The sequence below is a fragment of the Betta splendens genome, chromosome 5, assembly GCF_900634795.4.
Source record: "Betta splendens chromosome 5, fBetSpl5.4, whole genome shotgun sequence".
In the NCBI taxonomy this organism is placed as follows: Eukaryota; Metazoa; Chordata; class Actinopteri; order Anabantiformes; family Osphronemidae; genus Betta; species Betta splendens.
This window is the reverse complement of record NC_040885.2, coordinates 19508020-19521348: the sequence shown is the minus strand read 5'-3', so window position 1 is coordinate 19521348 and position 13329 is coordinate 19508020. Positions and strand designations below refer to the sequence as shown.

The window sequence follows — 13329 nt, the reverse complement described above, 5'->3', positions numbered from 1 at the left end:
GTGAACAGGGCTCAGAGGGTTAGAACCACACAGGCCTCATCCTGCCTTTAATCCTGTTTCACTCTGTTGCTGCTGCTTTAATCAGTAAATCTGTGAGCTGCAGCTGCTTGTTCCAGGTTCTAGACCAGCATCAGCTTCACACTGAGCTGAGACCTGGCTCCGCTTATTGGTCAACTTATTTTGATATATATATATTTTTTGATATATTTGATATTTTAGTCTGTTGACGAGTAATTTGTAACTCTAGAGGTTTGGAGCAGATTATGTGGAAAATGTGATCGAGACCATCTTCAATAAAGTCCTGCTGGACTCAGGTTGTTCTATGGAGGACCTTGTAAACATCCCTGTCCCACCGGCCCTCTGAGCAGAATTTGAGCAACCTGACAGAAAGGAGGTCAATAATGTCATGCTAAGATTTAACAAACCAGCACTATAAAATAAGTTGAAAACGTGTTGAAATACTGTAATTTCACCAATAGGGGCAGTGTGTGTTGTAACGTTGTTGTTCTGTCTTCAACGAAGAAGTAATAAAGTGAACGGTGAGACCTGTGTTGAAATTCTTTAGGTTAGTTTTTTTTTTTTAGGTTTTCACTGTATTTTGTGGATTAAACAGCGTTGTGAGTGTTTTCAAAATGGAAGATAAGCTGTTTATAGACAAGCTGAGCGGACCGGAAAATTGGGCGACATGAAAGTTTCAGATGGAGCACTTGTTGAAGGCTAAAGGTCTGTGGGGCATGCTAATGGAGACGGAGACGCTAGCCGCGGATGCTAACGCACAAGCACAAGCAGAGTTTAGTAAACGGAGAGAGAAAGCATTCTCCATGCTAGTGCTGAACGTGAGTACACCCCAGCTGTACCTGGTAACAAGCTGCCAGACTCCCAAAGAAGCGTGGACTACGCTGAAAGGCCATTTTGAGAGAGATACATTGGCGAATAAACTGTTCCTTAAGAAAAAATATTTTCGATGTGAAATGAAGGAAGGATGTCAATTAACTGAGCATCTGAAGCAAATGAAGGAATTAACTGATCAGCTATCGGCTATAGGAGCTGATATTAAAGAAGAAGATCAGATCGTGACACTTTTGGGTAGTTTGCCACCTAGTTATGCTACCATTGTCACTGCATTAGAAACTAAGATGGACAATCTGACGCTGCAGTTTGTTCAACAAGCTTTAATAAATGAAGAGCAAAAGCGGGTTAATGCACATGAAAGTTACAGTGGAGCTACTTCAGGTGGTTCATCAGCAATGCCATCTCAGTGTTGGGGAACTGTCCCAGACAACTCCAGGACAGGAGGAGCAGAAAGACCAACCACGTGGCGGTGTTACAAATGTGGAAAAGAAGGTCACATTAAACGGGACTGTCCAAGTTTGAAATATAAAGCAAAAAAGAAAACTCATAAGGCTAAAAGCATGATGTGTGAAGATGCAGAAGGTGGAAGTGCCTTTGTCAGCAAAGAGGCAAATCCAACTGACTCACCACAACAGCTCGAATGGTTTATAGATTCAGGAGCATCAAAGCACATGACATTTGATAACAACATTCTTCAAAATTACCAAGAGTTCACGGAAGCACAGTCTGTGAAGCTCGGTGATGGCAGGGTGGTTGATGCCCTAGGAATGGGAAACGTAAAGTTGAACACGACTTTCAAAACAAGTGATGCAAAAAGTGCCACAATGTATGATGTGTTGTATGTTCTAAAGCTGTCAGGGAATTTATTTTCAGTGGGAGCAGCAATCAAGAAAGGCAACACAGTGCAGTTCAGAAAGTCTCACTGTTACATACGTGGAAGAAATGGAACCCTCCAAGGAATGGGAACACAAAGAGCTGATGGACTTTATCAGCTGGATGTGAAGAAGGACGTACCTGTTGGTCATAGTGCATCACTAGCAAGCAGCTTATGGCACCAGCGGTTGGGTCACACTACCAAGCTTAAAGAACTGAAAGATCTGGTGAACGGAGCTGACTTCTCCACAGAAACAGAAGTTTCTTTCTGTGAGGCATGTGTGGAAGGTAAACTGTCTAAACAGCCATACAAGTTGATTGAAGGAATTTGTTCAAAACACAGAATGCAGCTGATTCATAGTGACGTCTGTGGTCCCATGCAGACTGAATCTATTGGTGGAGCTAAATATTTTGTGACTTTTATTGACGATTACTCTAGATGCTGCAAAGTGTATTTCCTGAAACACAAGAACAAGGTGTTAAACACATTCAAAGAATTTGAAAGAACATTCACAAATAAGTGTGGACAAGCCGTTAAAAGACTCAGAACAGACAATGGGGGTGAGTACACATCAAGAGAGTTTCAAGAATATTTGAAAGGTCAAGGCATCCAACATGAAGTGACTGTACCTCACTCACCACAGCAAAATGGTGTTGCAGAGAGAAGAAACAGGACATTAGTTGAAGCAGCTAGAAGTATGCTGTCACATGCTAAGTTGCCAAAAATGTACTGGGCGGAAGCTGTAGCCACAGCCGCTTACATTCAGAACAGACTGCCTACATCTGTACTGAAGCAAGAGCCACCCTATGAGAGATGGTGTGGAAAAAAACCTGACATGAGTCACATGAGGGTTTTTTGATGCATTGCTTATGCACATATTCCAGGTGAGAAGAGACAGAAACCGGACAAAAAGGGTATGAAGCTACTATACGTTTTTTAGGCTATGCAAGCAACACTAAGGGTTATCGTCTATATGATGAAGAGAAAAGGAGGATTTTAATCCGCCGGGATGTTGTTTTCAATGAAACAAACTATAACTGGAAACAGAAAGCAGAAGAGTCTCATCTTGATAATGAGGTAACTGTGGACACAAATGAGAATGAAACACATGAAGTCACTGCTGATGACACAGTCAGAAGAAGCGACAGAATAAGAAACAGTCGTTGTTGATCATCATGCAAATATGTGTTGTGTGAGCCACTCACAATGACAGAAGCTCTGAAGAGTCCTAATGCAAAGGAATGGCAGGAAGCAGCTGATCTGGAATGTGAGTCGCTGCTGGAAAATGAGACATGGGATCTAGTGGATTTACCAAAAGATAGAAAAGCTGTAGGTTCAAGATGGGTGTTCAAAGTCAAGCATCATAGTGATGGACAAGTGGAGATATACAAGTGTAGACTTGTTGCCAAAGGCTACTCACAGTTGTATGGTACTGACTATGATGACACATTTTCACCAGTGGTGCGTTTCAGCTCCATTCGTGTACTACTAGCTTTTGCAAATCAAAACAATCAGCATGTACATCAGATGGATGTTGTAACTGCATTTCTAAATTGACATTTGGAAGAAGAAATCTATATGGAGCAACCAGAAGGATACATCCAACCAGGACAGGAAAACCTGGTGTGCAAACTAAAAAAAATCAAGCTATGGACTGAAGCAATCTCCTCGTTGCTGGAGCAAAGCCTTCACAGAGTTCATGATGGAACTCGGTTTCAAACAGAGCACATCAGATCCCTGTGTGTTTGTGAGATCAAGACATGAGCTTGAGATACTTGCAGTTTACGTGGATGATCTCATTCTGATAAGAGTCGACTGAAAGCATGAACGAACTGAAAGCAGCGCTCAAGAAGCGCTACAAGATGAAAGACATGGGTGAGTTGTCCAACATCCAGGGCATCTCTGTGGTCCAAAGCAAAGAGAAGAACTGTGTCTTCTTACATCAGAAAAACTATATTGAAGCCATGCTTAAGAAATATGGGATGGAAAATGCTAATCCTGTAGCAACTCCTGCTGACACCAGTGTGAAACTGAAAAAGAATGATGGTGTTAGTAAACCAGTACACCAACAGAACTATCAGTCAATGGTAGTGTCAGGATCTGGGTTTTTGTTTTATTCCGAAGGACTCTGGTTTCACTCGCCATGTTTCGGTTTCCTGTTTTATTTTGTAGTACTTTCCTTTTCCATCTGGTTATTTCCCGCTTCATGTTCCGGTTGTCATTACACGCACCTGCCCGTCATTTAGTAATCAGTCCTCAGTATTTAGGCACCAGTATTCACCCAAGCAAACCGCCAGATCGTTGATTCCATGACCTCACGTTCCAGCAGTTATTGTTCAGCTTATCCTGTTGCCGACCCAGTTCCGTATCTCTGACCATCGCTTCTCGTCTGATCCTGACCGGTATTGTAAATCCCTGACTCTGTTGCTGAACTCTGCCTGTTTCTGGACCGATCTAAGCCCGCCGATTCTAACTCTGAGAGCTGAGCCTTTTTGATATTGACCTGTGTATGACCCGGACTTTTATTGTGACTTTGATTCTGGAATAAACCCCCATTTTTCACCATCTACATCGTGTCCTGGCGCTGTGCATTTGGGTCCCCCCTCTGCCGTTCCGTGACAGGTAGGAAGTCTGCTGTGTGCGTCAATAGCTACACGACCTGACATAGCTCAAGCTGTGAATGCTGTATCAAAATTCAATGCAGATCCCAATACTGCTCATCTGACTGCTGTGAAGAGGATATTTCGCTACTTGAAAGGGACAGTGAATCTTGCCCTGAAATATGAGCGTTCAGAGTCTGGATCCTTAGTTGGATTTTCAGACCAAGATGACCGACGCTCAACAACAGGCAACATGTTTCTACTGAGTGGAGGAGCGGTGAGCTAGTTGCACTATGAGATAGTTGCACTATCAACGGCAGAAGCTGAGTATGTTGCACTTAGTCAAGCTGCGCAAGAAGGAGTTTGGCTGAGATGTTTACTATGTGATTTTGGAATGGAGGATACACCGACATCCATCCATCCATCCATCCATCCATCCATCCATCCATCCATTTTCTAAACCGCTTATTCCCTAATGCGGGGTCACGGGGGTGCTTGAGCCTAACCCAGCTGACTATGGGCGAGAGGCAGGGTACACCCCGGACGGGTCGCCAGTCCAAAGCAGGGCAACACATAGACAGACAACCATTCACACACACTTACACCTACGGGCAATGGAGAGAGTCCAATCAAGGACTGGGAGGAAGCCGGAGAAATCTCTTTCTCAATCTTTTTCTCCACGCAAACACGGGGAGAACGTGCAAACTCCACACAGAAAGCCTCTGGGAATCGAACCCTTCTTGCTGCGACAGTGCTACCCACCGCACCACCGTGCCGATACACCGAGTGATCCTGAAAGACAACCAAAGTGCCATTGCAATTGCAAAAAATCCAATCACTCGAGGGCTAAACACATAGATATTCGATATCACTACATACGTGAATGTGTGCAAAATGGACAAATGAAACTACAATACTGTCCAACACAGGATATGAAAGCAGACATTCTGACCAAACCGTTGACCAAAGAGAGGTTTGAAATTCTCAGAGGACAGATTGGACTTTGTTTCATGTGAGAATAGTTGATTTTTTTTTTTTTTGACAGGTGAATGCTGAATACAACCTGATCATATAAAGATGTTTCCTTGTTCAGTAAAATCATTATATAGATAAGAAATGTAATAAAAAAGGAAATAAGCTTCTCAGGATTACTGAATACAGATTGAGGTTAAAGACAGATGTCTGGAATTTAAGTTATTATTGTCTTTTGAAAAAGGGAGAGTAGCTTGTGAAAAAGAGAAGGATTCAGAATTCTTTAAAGTCCTAAATATTGTGAAATTAAGTGGGAGTGTTGAAATACTGTAATTTCACCAATAGGGGCAGTGTGTGTTGTAACGTTGTTGTTCTGTCTTCAACGAAGAAGTAATAAAGTGAACGGTGAGACCTGTGTTGAAATTCATCAAAACGTTTGCACCACACACCATTTAAACTGATCTACTGTAACTACCTCTATTTATTGTTTAGATCTGTAAAGGTTGTGAGATACATAGGAAGTACAGGGGCCCGTTTCAAGAAGGAGGTTTAACAAACTCTGAGTTAAAACGAAACTCTGAGTTGATTTACTCTGAGTTTGCAAACCCGGAGTTTTCGGTTCCAGAACAGCTGAAAAGAGTTGGTTTAAGCAACTCTGAGTTGTCTGACTCAGAGTTAAGCGCGTGCACCGCGACGATACAAAGCCCTGATCAATGGAGTGCAGATATTACGAGTCACCATGGCAACAGGACAACAACAGACGTCCGGAAATGGATATGATACTTCAAGCATATAGCGACTACGAGTCTATAATCCGTAGAAAAAGCAACACGGCTGCAGCGGCGAAAGAGAAAGAATTAGCTTGGAAGAAAATAGCTGCTCGAGTCAATGCGTAAGTTTACATTTAATACATACAGTGTTCAGCGTAACTAAATACTAAATAATTTTAGTATTGTTGTCATTTTTCACTCGTAAAGTAAGGACTTTTTCACTCATCTAAGGCGTTACTTCAGTAATTGCAAATACCGACGTTTGTATGAATTAAAAGTGCAGTGTTATGTCTATGCATTTTTAAAATTCCTGTTGTGGTTGATGTGGGATTTGTAAAGTAATGATAATTCAATAATCCAATACGTTTTATGGAGCGCAATTATTACATTAATCTAATTAGGTTTTTAAAAGTTACCCAAAACACGTAATAATATAAGAAATTAATTTCAGTTTTCATGTAGGCACAATCCTGCAGACATAAAAGAACGTGGCTAAAAATTAAATATAAAAACATAATTCAAACAGGTATAAGGCACCATCATGTCATGGGTGTAGACTACCTGACTTTACAATATTTGACATATAAAATAACTAAATAGCATGCAGAGTATAGCAGTGCAGCAGCATTTTCAACATGGCTGTAATGTTTTCACACAGTTAAACATTTGACTTCTACTCAGCCAACAGAAACAAGGCAGAGACTAGAACAACTGGTGGAGGACCTGCACCTCCACCACTGACGCATGCAGAGGAGAAGGCACTCAGCCTGAACACTGGAAAGCAGGGGCTGAAGGAATTCATCAGAACCCGTTACTCCCCAGGATACAAGTGCATTTGTAAAATGTAAGAGGCCTACCTATACATTTGATTTTTTACATAGCCTACTTTTGATATATTAATTTCTTAGAGTCTGGGTTGGGTTCTTTGTTGGTCTTAACAGATTCTGATGGTAATATATGAATCCTCCTGTCACAACAGAAACCCAGAATGTTGTGAGCATCATACTAAATAAAGCTTAAATTATGATAAGCAGTATTATAAAGTGTAATATTAATACAATTTATACACAGCACATGATTTGTGTGATGTTTGTGTTGCGTAGCCTAAATGATGTAACTTGATCTCCAAGTATACAAGTATACATTATTATCTCCCCTCTGCCCCAGAGTGTGAAAGAACAGCAGGAGGAGGTCAGTCACATTCTGCTGCACAGATGCACACAGTTCAGTGATGTTCAGTAAACGCCAGAGTTCAATTCTGTAAGAGTAATGAGGAACTATGTCATGTAACTCTAAATCTTCTGTATTTTAAGTTACCGGTTACTGAGTTGTATAAACTAAATCTCAAGGAAATGTTATACTTGTACCACAAGATTGAAAAGCCAGATCTAGAAATTGAAATTCCCAAACACAAGCTAGAGATGAGTGTATAGTTAAAGGTGAATTGTATGAATTATTGGAAGAAGAATCATAAAATCTAACAATTCCCTTTGTATTTGTAGGAAATGAAAAAAAAAAACAAATAAATTATGATTTACATCTATTCAGTTTCTTTTATTGGTGGTGGTGGTGATGGTTGATTAAGACATTAAAGCAAATCACATCTGACTGTCCATCCACTCTGCAGATCACTGTGATGGAAGGAGTCTTCCTCAGGGTCTTGTATTTGTAGGGCAGGGTGTTGCTCCTCTCTAATAATTGCAATAATGTGGAGAACAACACATGTCCCAATAATGTCACAGGCCTCTCAGGTGTTTCCCTGAGGTGACGTAGGCACTGAAGACGTGCTTTCAACAGGCCTATGGTCATTTCCACCCGGGCTCTTGTTCTGCAGGGCCACATTAAAGCGCTGCTGGGGTTCTGCTTCAGGTTCTGGGTGAGGGGTCAGTAGTGTGGGCTGCCATTAACCCCTATCTCCAGCAGAAAGCTGTCAATCTCTCCTAGAAGAAAGTTCACATTACTTTAGTGCTGCATAGAAGTGTTCCTGTGAGTGTGAGTGCATGCATTGAAATAAGTCTATAGGACATACATGTACTTACCCCAGTGCAGCCTGTTATTTAGGGTTGACTCACGATATATTCATGAATTCACGTTTATGATATGTGCAGCATCACATATGATCTTGGTGATGTAAACAATGTAATGTCAGTTACAGTGACCATTAGAAAGAGTAGTCAGTGCACCTGCACATTTATCAGTTTATTTCAGATCACAGCAAGATATTATTAACTGATCATCATTTTTCAGATTAGCCTCAATGAAACAAATTAATTACCACATACCTGCAATCCTGTGAAACTCCTCTTTAATGGCTTTAAGGAGTTTGTGTCAAGGAAAGCGCTTGAGGTCGAACTTTTCTAATACAGTGGCTTCACTAATGTGCTCAGCATCTCCAATGTTATAAAGAAAACTACCGTTTGCAAAAAAAAACGTAACGCAACACAAAGAATCTGTTCGTATGTAAAAGCGCGGCCACGATGGGTGATGTGTTTGACGTATGGGTGAATAAGATTATAAATGTATGTATGGAGTCTCGAGAAAAACGGTACCGCTCAAATAAATATGCACGGCGATATGACAGAAAATTAACTCGTGGCGTTAAAATCCTCTCGCAGCGTAAATTCAATGCCGTGTGAATTAATACATCGTCCTCATCTACAGGATCCTCTAGAAACGGACATTTTGGTCTCTGCGCGAAGGAAACAGGTGAAATCTATGAATGAACTGAAAGATTAAACGAGGTATTTAAACACTGTTCACTTTAAAAAGGGGCGGAGACCGAAGGAAACTCTGGGTTTCCCGAATAAAACCTGCTCGCGACCAGGTTAGGTTCACAGAGTCAGTTGCCATAGTAACTGACTCTGAGTTTCCATTACCTCGCTTCTTGAAACGGGCTTAAACTTACCCCGCTTTACGGGTTTAAGGAACCCCGCTTTCTGAAACCGAAAACTCTTAGTTTTCCTTATTCCGGGGTTAACAAACTCAGAGTTTCCACAAAACCACCTTCTTGAAACGGGCCCCTGGTCATTTCATTAATCTGCTATTCTATTCTCTATACCTTCTAGAGTGGTGTCAAGGAAAACAGCTGCATCCTCCATCTGCACAGCAGCTGCACTGCTTCCGATGTCTTCCAACACGTGAAGACAAAAAAGATCCTCACATCTCCCCAGCCAACTGCCCATGACTGTACCTGTTCCACTCCAGGAACTATGCTTTCAACATTACTATGAATCCTTTGTGGTCTGCAAATTGAACTGTGACGGTAACTTATCCAGCATTATAGTGCTGGTGCATTGGTTAAAAATAAAGTTGGCTTTGACTATTGCTGTTTCACTGAACTATTTTTGTATGTATATACCTAATGAGGGAAAACAGACAAATGTTTTATAATTGTAGCGGATTCAAATTATTAATAGTTTGATATTATTGCAGAAACCTTTATATACCTCGAAGTTGGGGCACCAGGTTTGTTTTAAAGCTGAAACCACGCATGTATTAATCTAGTCAACGCCAGATGTCAATTCAATGAGTTATCAGTTATGAATAACAATAACCACTTTCTTGTGACAAAACCAAATCAGTCTCTTATGGTGAATTCTTGTCGCGGTTCAGTGACCTCTGCTTAAATCTGAAGAGCAATGCACACAAAACCAGATTCCTTTTAACGTTTTATTAATCTAACACTACTGGATATATGAATAACATAATATGGAAATACTCAAATAAACATAACAGAAAATGAGAGAACGATCAGAATGAGATGATGAACAGTGAATGAATCAATGAGTGAAACCCAAAGAATGGTCAAGACCTGAGTGTGTGATGGCTTTGATCAAGAGAAAAGAGTATTTGTCTCTAACTAATTCAAATCTAAGGATACAGTAACTCATGAATTTGGGATGTACAATTTTAGCGCTTTGAGAAACACCAGAATTCTCAGAGGATTAGAGATGTTCGTCTTGCCTTAGTTTGGAGCTGTAGCCGCTGTGCAGCGTCTCCCGTTACCGGTGGGTTGAGCAGGCGTGCCCTCAGGTCCAGGTGCCACGGCCTCTGGGCCAGGAATCGTCGCCCGCGGTGATGATGACGGCTCGGGTTCAGCAGAGTAACAGTCAGCCAGGCTGGACTTTCCAAGGTGTTGCAAAGCGTCAGCGCTGCTTAAACTAGCCCAAAAAGCAAACGGGCAGGAATCTAATTTAATTGGTTCGATCAAAAATAGCGAGTCAATTAAGGACTGGTTGTAATAGTTTCAGTTTCGCAGAGTTTCTTGATGACTTTCTAACGTTACAAAAATCGTTGTTCGTTCGTGTCTCTAAGTTTAACTTAGGTTTACAAAATTTAAGAACAAAGGAAAATTAAAGAAAAGTAATGCGACGCAAAAAGGAAAAAGGTGAAAGAAGTTTGAAGGTAGAGGGAAATCCGATTCGCCTTGGGTGTCACTGGTTTAAATACCTCTGGGGCAGTGGTCACTGCAGGGCGGAGAAATGACTTCAACCAGTGGTGAAGAGTTCCACCTCTTCAGATCAGGAATCAAGCTATTGGATTTGGATCGCTCCTAAACCTGGGATAAATAAGCTCTTCTCTTTTCATCAAGCTCAAAGTTCCATCACACCATAACACAATAAACATGTAATGATCACTTTGACACTCAAATGAGCAGAGAAGTCAGAATGGTTAAACAGCAATATTAAATGCATAGAATATTAAGGTCTTATATGTGGTCCCTTACAAATGCTGTAACAAATTAAATGTTATTCATGATGACTGGTCTTGTCTTATGCAAGACCCAGTAAACACTAAAACATACACGAATAATAAATGCAAGCAAAATCAAATTATAAATGACCTAATCTGGACATTACTAATTAAACAATTGTAACACTTAAAAATGTAATACAATAATGAGGATACCTAATTGTAGCTGGTGGAAATAGTCTATGTTGCACAGATTAAAGGTGTTGGAAAAATACTGCATTTAATCATTGAAACATTGTTGGAATTTATTTTGCTGATCTGCTCAAGCCTTGTTAGCTGTGCTATAGCCTTAAAGTTTTCTCCCTTCTGCTCTGCAAGAAATAGGGAGTACCGTTGTGTAGCATCCTTATCTGATGAGCCCAATGCTTGATTTGTGCAGGAAACATTTCCCACGTACTGTGTGACTATGCACCTCCCAGAATGCAATACATATTATGAGCTGAATCCTTGTCTTCTCTTCAGTGAGAGGAAGTTGCCTTTGCTGTAAACTGCTCACTCCTTGCAAGTAAAATCCTGAAGAAGGTCTCAACTGATTGTGTCTGTTTTATTTAAGATTTACAAAGGGAACTAACAATTTCCCTAACAAAAGGAAGTAAAGAAGGTGAGTATCTGTATTTCAACTTTGTGTCTTCACACAAAGGAACGCATGGTGATAAGTTGAAGTCCCTTTGTAACTTTAGGAATTTCCTGGCAAATCTGTAAATCAGGCATTAAACATCACACAGAAACCAATCTAATATCAAATGATATCAAATGATTCTTAATGAGCACATTCCACATTTTATGGCTGGTGGTCTAAGTTCTGGGAGAGGCAGCTTGTCAGTGATAAATGTGACAGCCTCTCCTTTTGGCATGATAAGCAGAGGTAGAATCCTGAGGGATTTACAGGTAGACCAACAAAGTGGACTCATGGTTCTTTGATATGGACATTTGAGATGTTGGCGTCAATTGGTGCGTGTGGTGATAGAAGCCAGTCTCCTGTTGTGGAGAAAGGTTCAGGGTCTCTTATCTCTGGGGACTGAAAGGGACGTAGGGGCTCTTCAAAGGAGGGACTTAAGTTCACATGTAGGTCAGGTTACCTCAGTCCAGACGTGGATTGCTACATAATATTTCAGCTTTTATTAAGGTATTGCCAAAAAACAATAATTTAGGTTTTTCACAGGTGGTCTAAGTCCAACATAGGTGCCTTGTCCCTCAGGAAACACTGCCCTGATCCAGACCAGGGAAGGTGGGATGACTTGGACTCTTCGCCCTAGAAGTCCCCAGCACCAGCTGACAAGACCTCTAGGCTAGATACCTGCAACAACTTGAGATACACACAGACATAGTACTGTCAAATTTATGAAGAAAAAGACAATAACTACATTTCTATTAGTTATATATTAGCACTTGATATATCATACACCTTACTAAAAGCAATAAAAAAATATAAGGTCAATATTGTCATGTTTCACGCCATCTGTCACATCCTGTTTTATTTTGTTAACTTCCTGTTTACCCAGTCGTCACTCTCCGGTTCCCAGTATCCACACCTGTTACCAATCAGTATCAGTACCAGTATATAGTCTCACCACTCACAGACCCCAGTTGCCAGATTGTTAGTTTCCGTACTCTTTCCAGCATCTCATGTTTAGCTACTCGTGTTTTGACCCTGATCGCCTTGACCATTGCTTCTGCCTGAACCTCGTGTATCCCGCTGCCCGTGAGAGAACCGTGCCTAATAATCTGACCGTGAGTTTGTCTTATCCTTGCCTGTACTTTTGCCGAGCCTGCTTGTGTAACGAACCCTGCCTGGACATTGGATTAGAGATCGCCTGCTCCCGTGTGTAGTACTTCACTGAACGCTTTTGTGTATGACCTGGACCGCCTGACCCTGCCTTATCTAATAAACCTGTGCTTAACCATAATCGTGCCTCTGTGCTGTGCATGTGGGTCCGCCACCTGCCCAAGTCTGACAAATATATTTTTAGAAACAAAACTATGTTTGTAAACCAGAGTTCCCAGGTACATTATGATTAATCTGTAAATAGTAAAATGTTTTTTATGAATTTCTGAGATACTGATTTATTCCATGCATGTGTAATTGTCTGATATACTGTATATTAAATGTGTTCTGTAATGAATACACATTCAATCATACTGGCTCCAGTCCTGGACCATTAACCATATATGACAGTAGGTCTGGCAACTGGTTCATGTCAGAACACATGGAGGAGGACCCAAATGCACAGCGCACAGGAGTATAGAGGAGGGAATCAGAGTTTATTGCACAAACGTTGTCAATCAGTCCAGGTCATACACAGAATGGCTTAGTCTTTCGATACAGGCAAGGAACAGGCAAGATCAGGTCCAGGCGGCAGGCAATGGATCGATACACGAGGAAGCTCAGCGACGGTACCGGTAAGGACTAGACAACTCGCTGGTCAGACAAAGGTCTGGGCAAAGGTCAATATCCAAACGAAGGTACAGAACAGGTCAGGCAGGAATCGGTGGTCAGAGACAAGCAGGA

At 41.2% G+C, this 13329-nt stretch overlaps 1 long non-coding RNA gene across 1 annotated transcript; it reads left to right on the top strand.

Annotated features, from left to right (window-relative positions):
- Nucleotides 1-5851: 5851 nt before the first annotated feature.
- Nucleotides 5852-7367, top strand: LOC129604176 (uncharacterized). The gene is made up of 3 exons (XR_008694849.1): nucleotides 5852-6190; nucleotides 6750-6912; nucleotides 7236-7367. It is a non-coding gene; the product is annotated as an uncharacterized LOC129604176 (long non-coding RNA).
- The last annotated feature ends 5962 nt before the right edge of the window (nucleotides 7368-13329 follow it).